Consider the following 13926-nt stretch of genomic DNA (forward strand, 5'->3'; position numbering starts at 1 on the left):
AGAAGACAAGACCTTAAAGTTCGAAAAAAATGGATACCACTTGTTGTTACAAAAAGAGGTTATTATGAAATGAATTGGGGTATAATACAGGAACCAATAGTACAATGTACCTTCAAAGCATTTTGGTGCATGGTTAAATTCTGAGCTTCATTAATGGGTCAACTTTATTACAGAATTATTTAAAAGCCCCTCTTCAACAGCAATGCCCTGGAGTAATGATGGATATGTTGTGGCCAATTCCATGATGTCATGATAGATATTATGATTAAGTACTTAATATCACTACATGAAGCTGGGATAGTTTTGGAAATAATTAGTAATATGTAATCTTCTGGGGATAAAGACCTGGACATACTTCAGGCAGTATCCTTTAAGGCTGACCCCTGTGGTGGGCAAATGGTTTAAGTTAAGCCAATTTTTCAAATGAATCTCAAATACAAGGGTAATTCCTGACACATGCTTGGGGCAATTAGGAAGTAGATGCATAGGAAAGGCAATTGGGGGACTCTGCTAATTAGAGCTTGGTTTCACTGAGTGATATAATGTATAAGATCTATGCAGAAAAATTGTTGGAACATCTTGAGAATTGGGCATTTGGTACCAGTATCAGCAAAAGAGAACAAGGTGAATTTAAACAAATGAATTCCACTGTTAGGCAGCTATACATTACTGTAGCCAGTGACAAGGAAAGCCATTGCAAATGTCGTCAAATTGTGCTTTTGCTTTGTAGATTTCTGAGCCATTTTTTATCTGGTTGAATGCGGGGCTCTAAGAAAAAAATTCAAGATTATATAATACCGCAGGACTTGCTATGTATGGTCAAATAGTTGCATTCCAAAAACTGGGCCCAGTTTGATTTGAATGGAGGGCAATATTATTTGAAAAAATCGCAGCTGAGACCAGCCTAAGGAAAGGGTGTGTTTTAGTGCCCCTGTTATTTAGCCTTTTTCAGATTTGCCTTCTATTTTATCAACTACGACTTCTTTCTCTTCAAAAACTGGTGATGTTCGCTTCCTGTGTCTAATCTACACAGACGTAGTACTAATGAACTATCCTCAAGTTGTCTTACAACAAAAAACTTTGAGCTCTTAGCACCTATTGTGAATTAAACAGACTTAAGTGCATGTTTACAAGTAACTGGCACATCAGCTCTGATGTGTGAGTTTCCTTGCATCACCCTTAGGCTTCTAACGACACCATGGTATTTACAATACAATACACCATGTCACTCGTCAGAACAATAGCATCATAATTTATAATGCAATTGTGGTGCTTTGCTGGACTAGCTCCAAAAATTATGGTGCTGGTCCAGGAAAGGTCATGGAGGCATATAGGACACAATTGTAGTGTCACTTTAACACCTGCTCTGAGCAGGCGTTAAAATATTATGCTTAAATGACGCAGTGAAATCTTGTAGATTTCACTGCGCCATTTATTTGCCCACCCTGTGGGGGGTGATGCCCCCTTGCATACATTATAACTGGGGCAGGTATAATGTGGCTCAAGGGGTTACAAAGTAGTGCAATGTTAGCATTGTGCCGCTTTGTAAATATGGGGCATGGAGGGGGACTAGTTATCTCCACCTTGGCATAAAAAACATGAGGTTAAGGTGCAAGGAAGCTCAAGGGGCATGTAAACATGCCCCTAATTGTTAATGTGGAGATCAAGACGTTGATCCTTTCTAAGAAAACTAAAAATGTACTTAGCTTTTCTATAATGTCCCGCTTGAACACAATCACATTCACTAAAGTTTTTCCTTAAGACACAAGTAGGTTGTCAACAAACTTTCAGTGATAAGGATTAGCGGCATGGGGGTCATTGTGACCCCAGCGGTGAGTGGTAATGTGGTGGCAATACCACCAACAGGCTGGCAGTACAGACCGCCACATTATGAGAATGGCGGGTTGGCTGCAGCCAACCTGCACTTCTCCACTTACACCGCCATGATGGTATCAGCCACCGGGCCGGAGATGTCTGTCTCCAGCCTGGCGGCCAACACAGTACCGGAGGTGGCATTATGAGCCTGCCTACAACCATGGTTTTCATGGCATTAGCAACGCCACTAAAACCATGGTGGTAGACCCTACCAGTGACAGGTAATTCATTCCCTGTCACCGGTAGGTGGCTCCCCCACCACCCAACACACACCTGACACCCACCCCACCACCCCCCTCTATCCAAACTCCCTCCCACACCCTCCAATCCTCACACTAATCCCCCAACCACCATACACGCACACAACCGCAGACACGCACCACACATACATCCAGTCACTCACACTGGCATACACGCATTCATACACGCTTTCTTCCAAACATGCTCGCACACAAACGATCAAACTGGCATGCAGACACGCACTCACTTCACCTTTCTTACATGCATTCACTCACATGCATACAACCATGCAAACAACACACACAGATGCATTTACACACACACTCAGACATTCAGGCACAAACTCAGACACACACTCAACACCCTCCCACCTTGTTGGAAGCCTGACTTACCTTGGTCTAGGAGGTCTTCCTGCAGGGAACGGGAAGGGGCACTGCTACCGCCAGAAGCGCCCCACCAGCAGAACACCGCCAGGCCATATTACTGGACATAATACTGCTGGTGGTGTTCTACTGGTGTGGTGCTGGTGTTAGTAGCACCAGCTTACCATTGTCCGCTAGTATGTTCACTGCCGGATTTCTGCCCTTCTTGTGGCGGAAGTCCGGCAGTGATCATAATATGGCGGACGGATGGTAGCCGCGGTGGTGGTACGTTGATGGCCGTCACCGCGGCAGTAGGTGGTTTTTAACTCCAATGTTATAATGATGGCCATAATGCCTCAGTCAGAATTTCCACACCTCGTCTGTAACTTTTCTGAGTTAGGAGTAAGCATTTTCAAGTTAGAAGATTTACTTTATCTGTCCAAATTAAAGAGACTTCTCTGCTACAGAGTAATGGACAGCAGGTAACTTGGAGATTTCTTCTATCAAAAGAATCTGTAACTCACTTATTTAGCATTCTGGCAGACAATGAGTCTTTGTAGTTATTTTAGATTCTTGATAAACAAATTCAGAAAGGAATTTATCCAGGTTGGAAAAATTATTGTCATGGAGGTAGAATTTCGGAAAATAATGGCTGTTGTATTTGTTATCTTAAAGTAAAATACTGTATAACCCATCTCCTCTTAGGCTGCTTTCTCTTTCTGAATGAGAGAAAAACATCTTCATCTCCTTTATTACGAAATATGGTGTTGGAATGAGAAATGTAGCACATATTACTTTATACTTGATTACATCTTTTGATAGTGGAATGGCTTTTGCAAATTATATTAAATGAATTCATAAAATAATCTTTTAGTGTAAGTAAAGTTTTAAGTACACATGCCTTCTTGAAATAGTCGATCCTCTACTGATGACTTTTGAGCGTTGCCTGTGTTGAATGCATTAGATAAATTGTAAAGCATTAACTCTATTATTAATTTTTAGGATTTATGGTTCTGAAGCGTGCAACATTTTACTGGTTTTATATCTCTACACGATAGGTTCTTCAAAATAAATATGTTCTATGCAGTTATAGTAAATCTGTAGTTTTGTTGGCATCATAATCATTTATAGAATCATATCCCATTTAGATTTTTTAGAAATTGGGCTCAATGGCCTTCTATATGATTAACACCTTTCCACTCTGTCAGACTATGCCCTTTACTGAGGTGGGTCCAGCAAGTATGGTGGATTTGTTGTCACAAAATTGTTATGATTAGCAGAACTTCTGTGTTGATGAGTAGCATGGTAAGTTGTGAGAAAAGTAGCAAGGGGCCGGACCAGTATTAGTAGCTTATATTTGGCTCTATTCTTAACAGTGTGCCAAGTGTCTTGGTGTCATTATGCTGAGATGTAGTAAAGGGTAGAAGCTGGACAAGGTGTACAAAGCTGGCTAGCAAAGTTTAGAACTTTGTTCAGTGGTACATGAAGGTAGTTGGAGAGCAGAAGACTGTTGCAATAGTCCATCCAGTCTGATGAATACCAAAGAGTTGATGACTACTTTTGCTCAATTGATTGATGTGAGTGAGTGGATCTTTCATATGTTCAGGTAATAAGGCCCAGATTTAAAAGGGCCTAGCACCATACCAATGCCACAACAGGGTCATTTTTTTACTCTAATGTGGAATTAAAAGGCCAAAAATGCTGTGCCATGCAATGCATGCATTGCTCCACTTTGTAACCATTTGTGCTGCATTATGCCTGCGCCAGGCATAATGTATGCAAAGGGGGTATTCCCCCACTAGGAGCGCCAGAAAAATGGCACAAAAAAATCAAACAGAATTCTTTGCGTCATTCTTTCTGGGATTTTTCGAATGCCTGCTCACAGCAGGTGTAAAAAGGAGGCTCTCATTGGTTTCAATGGGCATCTGGATGCTTTGCCAGATTATTGTCCCCATTTTTTATGCTAATCCTGAAAGCGCGAACTAGCGTAAAAAATTCTGGTACTAGTTTCCTAACTACCCCCATGGTACACCGTATATTAAATACGGCGCACACATGGTGGTGTTAGGGGCGCGCTAAGAGGCGCAAAAAAGTGGCACTGCACTTTTCAAAAATATGCCCCTAACTGTGCTATCTTACGTGTGTTTAGAATGAAGGCGTCCATATTCGTGCATGGGTACAAGTGAACCTCTGATGTACTAAAGTGAACCAGCATCATTAGCACTTAGAAAAGAAGTTGGAGAAGGCGTTTGTGTTGGGGAAGTGGTTAAGGAGAGGACATAGGGGTTAGAGGTAGTGTCATCCAGTGTTAGAGTGCCCTTAGGCAGTGCAAGATGTGTGAAGACACTATGGGGGTCATTCCGACCCTGGCGGTCCATGACCGCCAGGGCCGGGGACCGCGGAAGCACCGCCAACAGGCTGGCGGTGCTTCCAGAGCTATTCTACCGCCGCGGTCAGAAAAGGGGAACCGGCGGTTTCCTGCCGGTTTTCCCCTGGCCCAGGGAATCCTCCACGGCGGCGCTGCTTGCAGCGCTGCCATGGGGATTCCGACCCCCTTCCCTCCACCCTGTTTCTGGTGGTTTTCACCGCCAGAACCAGGATGGCGGGAACGGGTGTCGTGGGGCTCCTGGGGGCCCCCGCACTGCCCATGCCACTAGCATGGGCAGTGCAGGGGCCCCCTAACAGGGCCCCACAAAGATTTTCACTGTCTGCTTAGCAGACAGTGAAAATCGCGACGGGTGCCACTGCACCCGTCGCACCCCTGCAACTCCGCCGGCTCCATTCGGAGCCGGCTTCATTGTTGCAGGGGCTTTCCCGCTGGGCCGGCGGGCGCTCTTTTGGAGGGCGCCCGCCGGCCCAGCGGGAAAGTTGGAATGGCCGCCGCGGTCTTTTGACCGCCTATGTCAGGTATCAAAACAGTAAGGAGAAAAATATTTAGGTATTATTAGGGTGGAAGCTTAACGAGGAAAGAATGTCATCGAGAGATCTGATGTGTAAAAAGAAATGAAAAAGTCGAAGGACTGAGTTTGTATGAATTCCCCTGTGCGTGCGGTGGGTAAACAGTTGTTTTTGTTCCAAGAGACTGTGAAGGAGAAGCCGGACACATAGTAAGAGAACCAGTTGTGCACTGGCCTTGCATGATCTAGCAAGACTAGAGAAGAAAGGGAGAGTGGGATTATTTAACTGTGTTGTAGGTGGCTGATAGGTTCAAATGTAAGAAGGTGGATGAAAATCAGTAATGACGCCTAGGTAGTGAAATGAGACGCTTGCGAACGTTTTTTTTTCGTACCATCGGCTGATGACTAATCGTGATGGTATGTTGAAGAAAAATGCGAAGTTGGGACAAATGGCCATAATTGGAGGAACTTAAAGGCTCAGCTGTTTATATTCTATCATGGAGAAACATTGGGACTCAAACGCCTGAAGGCAAAAAGTCGTTAAGAAAAGCAGAACAGAGCACGTGAGGAGATTTCAGAAGTAGAGATTTGAAAGTCTGAAGGTCGAATGAAAGAGATTTTATTGGTGATGTTTAGACAAAGTGAAGAATAAATAGGGATGTGAAGCCTTGTGAGCGGTATGTAGGAGGAGCTGTTACAGTAGTTAGTAATGTGGGATGTGTTTAACAGCAGTCATTTAGACCAAAGAAGAAGCAAAACTATTGGCAGACATGGAAGGGACGTCCATTGATGAGAACAGGCGAGAGTATTTTCTTCATGGTGTGCACTAGTCACTTAGGCCCTAATTAAGGAAGGGCCTAACACCACATTAGTGTCATTTTCTTAATGTGAATATGGCGTTAGTTGCTCGAGACAATGACAGATCGATATGCCACTTCATTCAACACAGCAGATTCTTCGGCAGTTCCTTTTTGCACATTGTTTGAATCTGCTCACGCATCACTTCCTCAAAAATAAAATAGAAATTATCGACATAATGGGTAGCTCTCACAAAATATATGGACATTTTGACCATTCTTTTCAAGCTTAGAAACAGCTCCTTCTCCTTTTTCCACAAGGTAGGTACCAGTGTGATGGACATTTACTATTTATATGTTTTAATGCCTATTTGAGAAGTACAAATAAATCAATGACTACGTTATTCAAATGAAAAGCAGTTCGTATTCTGTGTCATTGACATTTCAACTACAGGGGCCAACTGAGCATCTCATCCAGATGCTTATGGCCTTTAACCCCATAAGCGTGGGAGTCGGCCAATGTCTCACACCTGCACTACCTCCACAGTGCATCTGTTGGTCATTTGCCGACACTGGGGAGAAACCTAAAGGACCCTCTAATGCAGAGCATCAAAGGCAGTCTGTTAATATTTTTTAAACTCTAGCTGCTCGGCAAGAGCAAGCGTGTTGATGTCATTACACTAAAGTCAATGTAAAAGAAGCTGATGGGCTTGTTTTACTTTCACTGAATCACTGCACAAGCATTGATTCTAATGGGAAAGGTAGAGGTGGAAAGGGGAGATCCCTGCTTGAGGATCACTGCAGAAGGGGGGTCGGCAAGTAGGGATCTACCCACAAGACATTAGGGATAGAGGAAGCAGCCCCCTGAGCAAGAGGTTCTGCTCCTCATTGGTTTTTTTTTTAATAATGCAGTCTTTCTGACACCCTTGGACGGCATATAGAGGCTACTACTCCTATCTGTCCCCTAGGGGGACCAAAAGCCCCCTAGACACCAGGGATTACTTTTTTAAAGAATTGTAGGGGTGGAGGTTGCCCAGCATGGGCATGGCCATGCCCTCACTGCAATAAAAATGAGGAAAATGTCAGGGGCAGATGGAGGCAATTACCCCCTCTGACCCATGGGGAGACAGAAAGTCCACAAGACAGTGGGGATTTTTTTTTTTTAGAGAATTGTAGGAATGGGGGCTGCCCAACATTGTCACAGAAATTCCCCGTCCCCATAAAAATGGGGTAACAGCCTTTCTGCCCTTCCTGGGGGACAGGTTAGGGTAATTACCCCAGATCTTCCCCCCCAAGGGGCAGTAATCCCACGAGAATCCAGGGATATTTTTACAATTATAGGGGTCTGCCCAGTAGGAGCATGGCTATGCCCACATGTAGATACAGTTTTTCTAAATCCCCTGGGAAGCAGTGGGGTTTACCCTGCAGGTGGAGAGGCAGGAAGCCCACTAGACACCAGTGATATTTTTTATTTTAGAATTGTAGACCCCATCATGACTCTGCCAGGACCCAACCCCATAAAAATGGAGTAACAGTCCCTGAGGGCAAATTAGGGTGATTGCCCCAGATGTGTACCCCAGGGTACAGAAAACCCACTAGAAGCCAGGGACTTGTTTTTAATTATAGGGGAAAGAGTCTACCAGCATGAGCATGGCTATGCCCCCATTCCAAGTAAATGCAGAAACCATCTTTATTTCCCCGCGGAGGGCAGTGGAGTAATTACCCCTTATCTGACACCCAGGGGGTAAAAAAGCCCAATGTATGGCAGCAATATATATTTTAGTAAAACAATGAGGTGGGTCTTTCCCAGCCTAACATCAGGTCCCACCCTCACCCCTAAAACAGTCTTTCTGCTCCCCTGCCAACTAAAGCATCCCATCCCAAAGGCAAGAAAGAGGACGTTTGATACTTTTAGGTGTTGTTTTTACAGAAGGGCCAAGAGAGTTTGGCTAACTCCCAGTATAATCCCACTACAATGGTGAATGGCTGCAATTTTGGCGTTTGATTAGACTGACACCTGGAAAAACCTACCAGACCCAGACAGTTCTGAAAAAGAGACATCTGAAGGCATCCCACACCATTTTGTTCCCCACAATACCCCGAAAACCTCAAACTTTGAATAAAAATACACACTTTTCTCACATTTCTGTGAGGAAAACCCTTGGAATGGGTAGACAGCCCCATATTTGCTATCACAGAGTATCCTCAAAGTCTCCTGATAAAAATGGAACTTCAATTGTGTGAGTGGGCCAAGGGACCTTGGCACAAGCCCTAAAGTGCTAAGTTAAGAGATCAGCAATAGAGGTAGCTGTGGGATTTGGTGCCGTGCTTAGTCATCACCCATGGAAACCTATCAACCACAGACATTTTTGAAGAAAAGACAACCAGGGATTCCAGGATAGTGTGCCTTGTGTGAATCCCATGATATTCTCTTGCACACAATGCCCGGCAAACATCATACTTTTCCGGAAATCATGCATTTTGCCTATATTTCTGCCATGGGAACTATCGGAATTCACAGGAATCCATCAAATTCCTACCACCCAGCATTGCCCCACTTGTGCCAGTAAAAAAACTCTGCCACAAAGACGCTGTGCCCCTTGTGTGACTGAGCCCAGCACCAACAACAAGAATAGATCCAAAGGAGGTTCCATTGTCCTTGGCTTGATCGGTACTTCCTAAAAAATGATGGCTACAGGCCTATGAATCCTTAGCTCAATTTGAGGCCCGAGGAAGGTCTGATCTAAATTCCTTGTGGGGGAACTGTGCTGAGCATGAGATGGAGTTAGGGGCTGATGTAGTTTCTCTTGTCCTCTCCGAACCATCTTTTAAACCCCTGTTGAAAGAAAACTGTCCCCAGATGTCTACTTATTTGTAGGATTTTGAGACAAAACACTTTAAAGTGCCAAACAGTCTCAAAGCTCTGAAATCTGTGAATGTAAATCTGGAACCTAAAACTAGGTAGGGCCGGCATGCCCTAGACTTTCATCTTTAATATTGTCACATCCAGTTCTTCATACCTCCCAACCCTTTTAGATATTTTGGACTCAGATTTGCCTCTAATAAATACAGCATCTAGTTTACTTTTAGAATTTACCAATGGTTGTGATCAAGTTCATGAAGCTCAGCCAGTGGAGGTTGCTATGAGTCAATCAAGTGAGATGATTTCAGAATATGTTAACAACATTGTGGGCAGTGTGGGACAGAGAACTCCTCGTCTCTCTTCAACCCCCAGCTTTTGAACTGGGGCCTGTTCAGTCTCGATGAAGGATGAATGCCTAAATCTTGCCAAAGTACAGCTACTTCATAGAAATGTGGACTCCATGTTTCCAAAATATGTTCATACTAGATCTTCTTGTCTTGACCCTATAGAGAGAACCCTTGAAATATTTATGTTAAATATGTATTCTTTAAAGCAAACCACATTCCAGAGCTTGTTCAAGAGTGCTTTCTAATTCCACACAAGCCAAACTGTGTGCGTGGCTTGTAAGTATAAGACCAGGGATCGGTTCAAGATCAAAGGAGGTCCCAAACACCAATTCTAAAATTACATCCTGTACATTGGATACTCAAGTAGCATCTCTTACTGAGGGCCATATTTATACTTTTTGACGCAAAACTGCGCTATCGCAGTTTTGTGCCAAAAAGATTAGCGCCGGCTAACGCCATTCTGATGCGCCATGCGGGTGCCATATTTATTGAATGGCGTTAGCCGGCGCTAGCAGACCGGCGCTGCCTGGTGTGCGTGGAAAAAAAACACATACACCAGGCAGTGCCGGCGTTGGGGAAAATGGCGTTAGGGCGTCTTAAAATGGGGCAAGTCAGGTTGAGGCAAAAAAATCGCCTCCACCCGATTTGCGCCATTTTTAACGACGCCCAGACGCCATTTACATGACTCCTGTCTTAGTAAAGACAGGAGTCATGCCCCCTTGCCCAATGGCCATGCCCAGGGGACTTATGTCCCCTGGGCATGGTCATTGGGCATTGTGGCATGTAGGGGGGCACAAATCAGGCCCCCCTATGCCAAAAATTTTTTTTTTTTTTTTAAAAATTATACTTACCTGAACTTACCTGAATGTCCCTGGGATGGGTCCCTCCATCCTTGGGTGTCCACCTGGGGTGGGCAAGGGTGGCAGGGGGGGTCCCTGGGGGCATGGGAGGGCAGCTGTGGGCTCATTTTGAGCCCACAGGTCCCTTAACGCCTGCCCTGACCCAGGCGTTAAAAAGAGGCGCAAATGCGGGGTTTTTTGGCCCGCCCACTCCCGGGCGTGATTTTTGCCCGGGAGTATAAATACGACGCATTTGCGTCGCAGTCATTTTTTTAGACGGGAACGCCTACCTTGCATCTCATTAACGCAAGGAAGGCGTTCATGCAAAAAAATTACGCTCATTCCTCATGCTTTGGCGCTAGACGCGTCTAACGCCAAAGTATAAATATGGCGTTAGTTTTGCGCCGAATTTGCGTCAAAAAAACGACGCAAATTCGGCGCAAACGGAGTATAAATATGCCCCTGAGTGTACTTAGTGTAAAAATCATGTTGCCTTTCATTTCTCAGTGTTGGGATATAACTTAGTAAAAGATATGGTAAAAACACAGGATTGTCAAGATTAAAACCTTGCTAATCAATGGAATTGTAAACGGAGAATATCAACTATTTGCACTAGTAAACATCTGTAAATCTGCCAAAAAAGGGTCTTTCCCAAATTCAAAGTAGGGAAGTTTGTAATGCCTATTTCCTTGGGGAATCTTTGGGTAGCAGTAGTAGAGCTACAGATTTGTTCCATGCGAAAGGTGTCTCCTCTGCTCACATTTTTGCTTCATTCAAGTTTGTAAAGTTGGAAAAGCAAAAATAGAATTGTTGTATGAAAATAAGGCCATGAAAGCCAAATATCATGACCGATGCAATAAGGTGAAGCTAAAATCCTCTTTGGTAGAAAAGAGCAGTAATTCCCCATACTTTAAATCCCACACGTTAGGAAAGCTAAAGTTAAAATTTCGCCTTCTGAGTTGTTCGGCAGCTTTTAACGTTATTAAATTGTTGAAGGAAATAAGCTCTTAGGAGTATTGATTACGTTTAATATTGTGAAGTGGTGCGAAGTAAATAAACTTTAATTCTCCCTCTAGTAAGAACAGAACTGGTGTCCCATAGTATTGAGTTCTATAAAGGCTCCGGGAAACCTGAATCGAGAAACTTAATGATGTGCCCCTCCATTTCTTAGAAAACATGGCGAGTGACTTCCATGCAAATTGAACTTCCTAGTTCATACCAAAGTATTGTATAGAAGAGGGAAAAGATAAATATGAAAATTCAGATCTTTTTGATCAAAATATAACAGTCTCAAGTGGAAATGATCTATCTGACAGTGGCCATTATCAGTCACCTACCCCTCCCAGCCTGTTTCTTTAGAGGCTCAGGCTGAATGAGGGAATATCCGTGGATGAATCGGCTGCGGGAGAGGCCCTCGACTGATGGATTCATTGTTTGTGCAGAAAGAGCTAATTTAACAACTTAGGTTGCCCTTCCACAGACATGCTGATTTTAGTGCCAGTCCTCAGTGAGGAAAAGGTTCTAATGTTAGAATTTATCTGCAAGTAGTTGCGAGCCTGTTCAATCCTTTTCTGTAATGCTCTAAGGGCTTACCGCGTTTTAATTTGTTGTAATGTTTATATATCTCCCAATGTGTTATTGTCTGAAGATTAATTGAAGTTAGATTGTGAATAACTTGAACTGCGCTGCTGTTTTCCAACTGTAATAATTATTCTGTCCAGCGACTTGAATTTAAAAGTGTTGCTTTCTCATTTTGATGATTTTCTGTAAGATCGCATGCATTTGCTCAATATGTCCAGTGTGGTGTCCCTGTTAAGCAATAGCTCTGGCAGAATTAACTAGGTGGTATCAACTTTATTGAAGCATAAATTGATCAATCTGATGGCCACTATCTTGATAGTCCTACTGCAACCACATTTTGGTACGGCAACTGCTCAATCCCTATTGGTTGTTCATTCATCCTGTTAGAAAAGTTGATTGAAATTGATGACTTCAGGGTGGTTGATTTGGGGATAAGTGATCATCTATCATGGAGATGTCTCTCAGGGGGCATGTGAGAAAACAGGGCTGATTGCAGAGGCCCCCTAACTTTTTGCCCCCATTTTTCACTTTTTGCTGGTGATTTCCTCACTCTGATGGTGCCCTGGGTACTGCTAACCATTCCCAGGGCCTGTGCTCTGTGTAAAATCAGTATGCAAATTAGGCCAATTATAATTGGCTAAATCAACCTACCTGGAAGTCCCTAGTATATGGTAGGGCATGTAGGTGTAGGGACCCCAGCATAGGTAGTCCACCCATAGGTGCACTGCTAAGGTGTCCAGTGTCATTTTAAAGGCAGGCCTGCCTTGCTGGCTGCTTTTAAATTAAAGTTACATGTAAATTTGACTTTGGAATTAAAAGTAGTTCTGTCGCGCAGGCTCTCATTATTCTAATGAGACTACTGGATTTTGAGCAGCAAGATCGTCCACGTTGTGGGAGACTGAGTCTGACCCACTGCGGGTGACACCTGTCGCTCTAAATCCGGGTTTTGCTCTGGCTAACTAACAGTGCCTCATCTCTACCAAGAGATAGGGATTATTGGGCAGCTGAGCGCATGACGTATTATACTTCTCAGGGAAGTCGTGGTCACTCAGGTCACATCTGGTTCTGTCATTCACAATTCGGTCTCATATATAAATGACAATAAAAAGCAGTATGAGTTTTAATGACTGGTTCAATAAAACAACTGCATTTTAGATAGCAAAGCGTGAGCTGCAATAACCAGGACGATACAACATGACAATATTAAAATGGTGACGAGGAGAGTGAAGCATTAGAATAATGCTATCATATTGCCACTAGAATTTATGGACTATTTCCTATCTAAGTCATCATCTGAGCACATCATGTCAAGCTCTAATTCTGCCTTTCAGGTTCCCCCATGAGGACATCAACCCTCATACCTGAGCAAAGGCCTGTAGTCTGCGTTATCTGGCTGGAATCTCCCTCTTAACGTGTAATGGGACTAAGAAGTGTTTTTATAATAACACAGCTGATGTTCTAAGAAAATGTCCCTACGTAAGGATGTGTATTTTCTACAAATGTTGGAGACTAAACTTCTACCACGTTCACTGGCAATGTACCAAACTGTAGCCTTGACTGAAGCACGAAGTGATGAAGAATGTCTTGTTTGAGAACACAGTGCTGGGCTAAGTAAAAACAGTTAGATAGATGAAAATAAAACAAGACCGTAAAACTGGTTATTGTAAAAATAACAATGCAAAGCCGAATAAAATATGTCTAGGTCAAAGTGCACAGCGGCCTAGTGTGTTAAACTAACGTGCATGGAGCTATAACTAAAATGGCTACACACCACCCTCCCCTTGTCGATTGAAAGTGGTTCAAAGCCAAAACTAAAGTTTAATTTCTAAAAGCGCAACCTAAGATATATATAAAACCCAGGTCAATTTTGACAAGTTAAAAGGACACACAAGCATACTACGTGACAATTTAAAACATGAGCATGTGACTTATAACCGAATTCCAAAGACATGTCGATTTAGAAAAGTTCCATACTAAGTACGAGTCATGGAGAACAGGAGATCTTCCACTTCGGCTGGTGTCAGAACCGGAAAGTCAGCGCCAAAAATGATCAAGGAGCAAGTGTGTTCCATAGCCCCAGTGTTAACCAAGGCAGCATCCTGTAGAGTGCCTATTGATGAGTTGT

This window comes from Pleurodeles waltl, chromosome 2_2 (assembly GCF_031143425.1).
Source record: "Pleurodeles waltl isolate 20211129_DDA chromosome 2_2, aPleWal1.hap1.20221129, whole genome shotgun sequence".
NCBI classification, from domain to species: Eukaryota; Metazoa; Chordata; class Amphibia; order Caudata; family Salamandridae; genus Pleurodeles; species Pleurodeles waltl.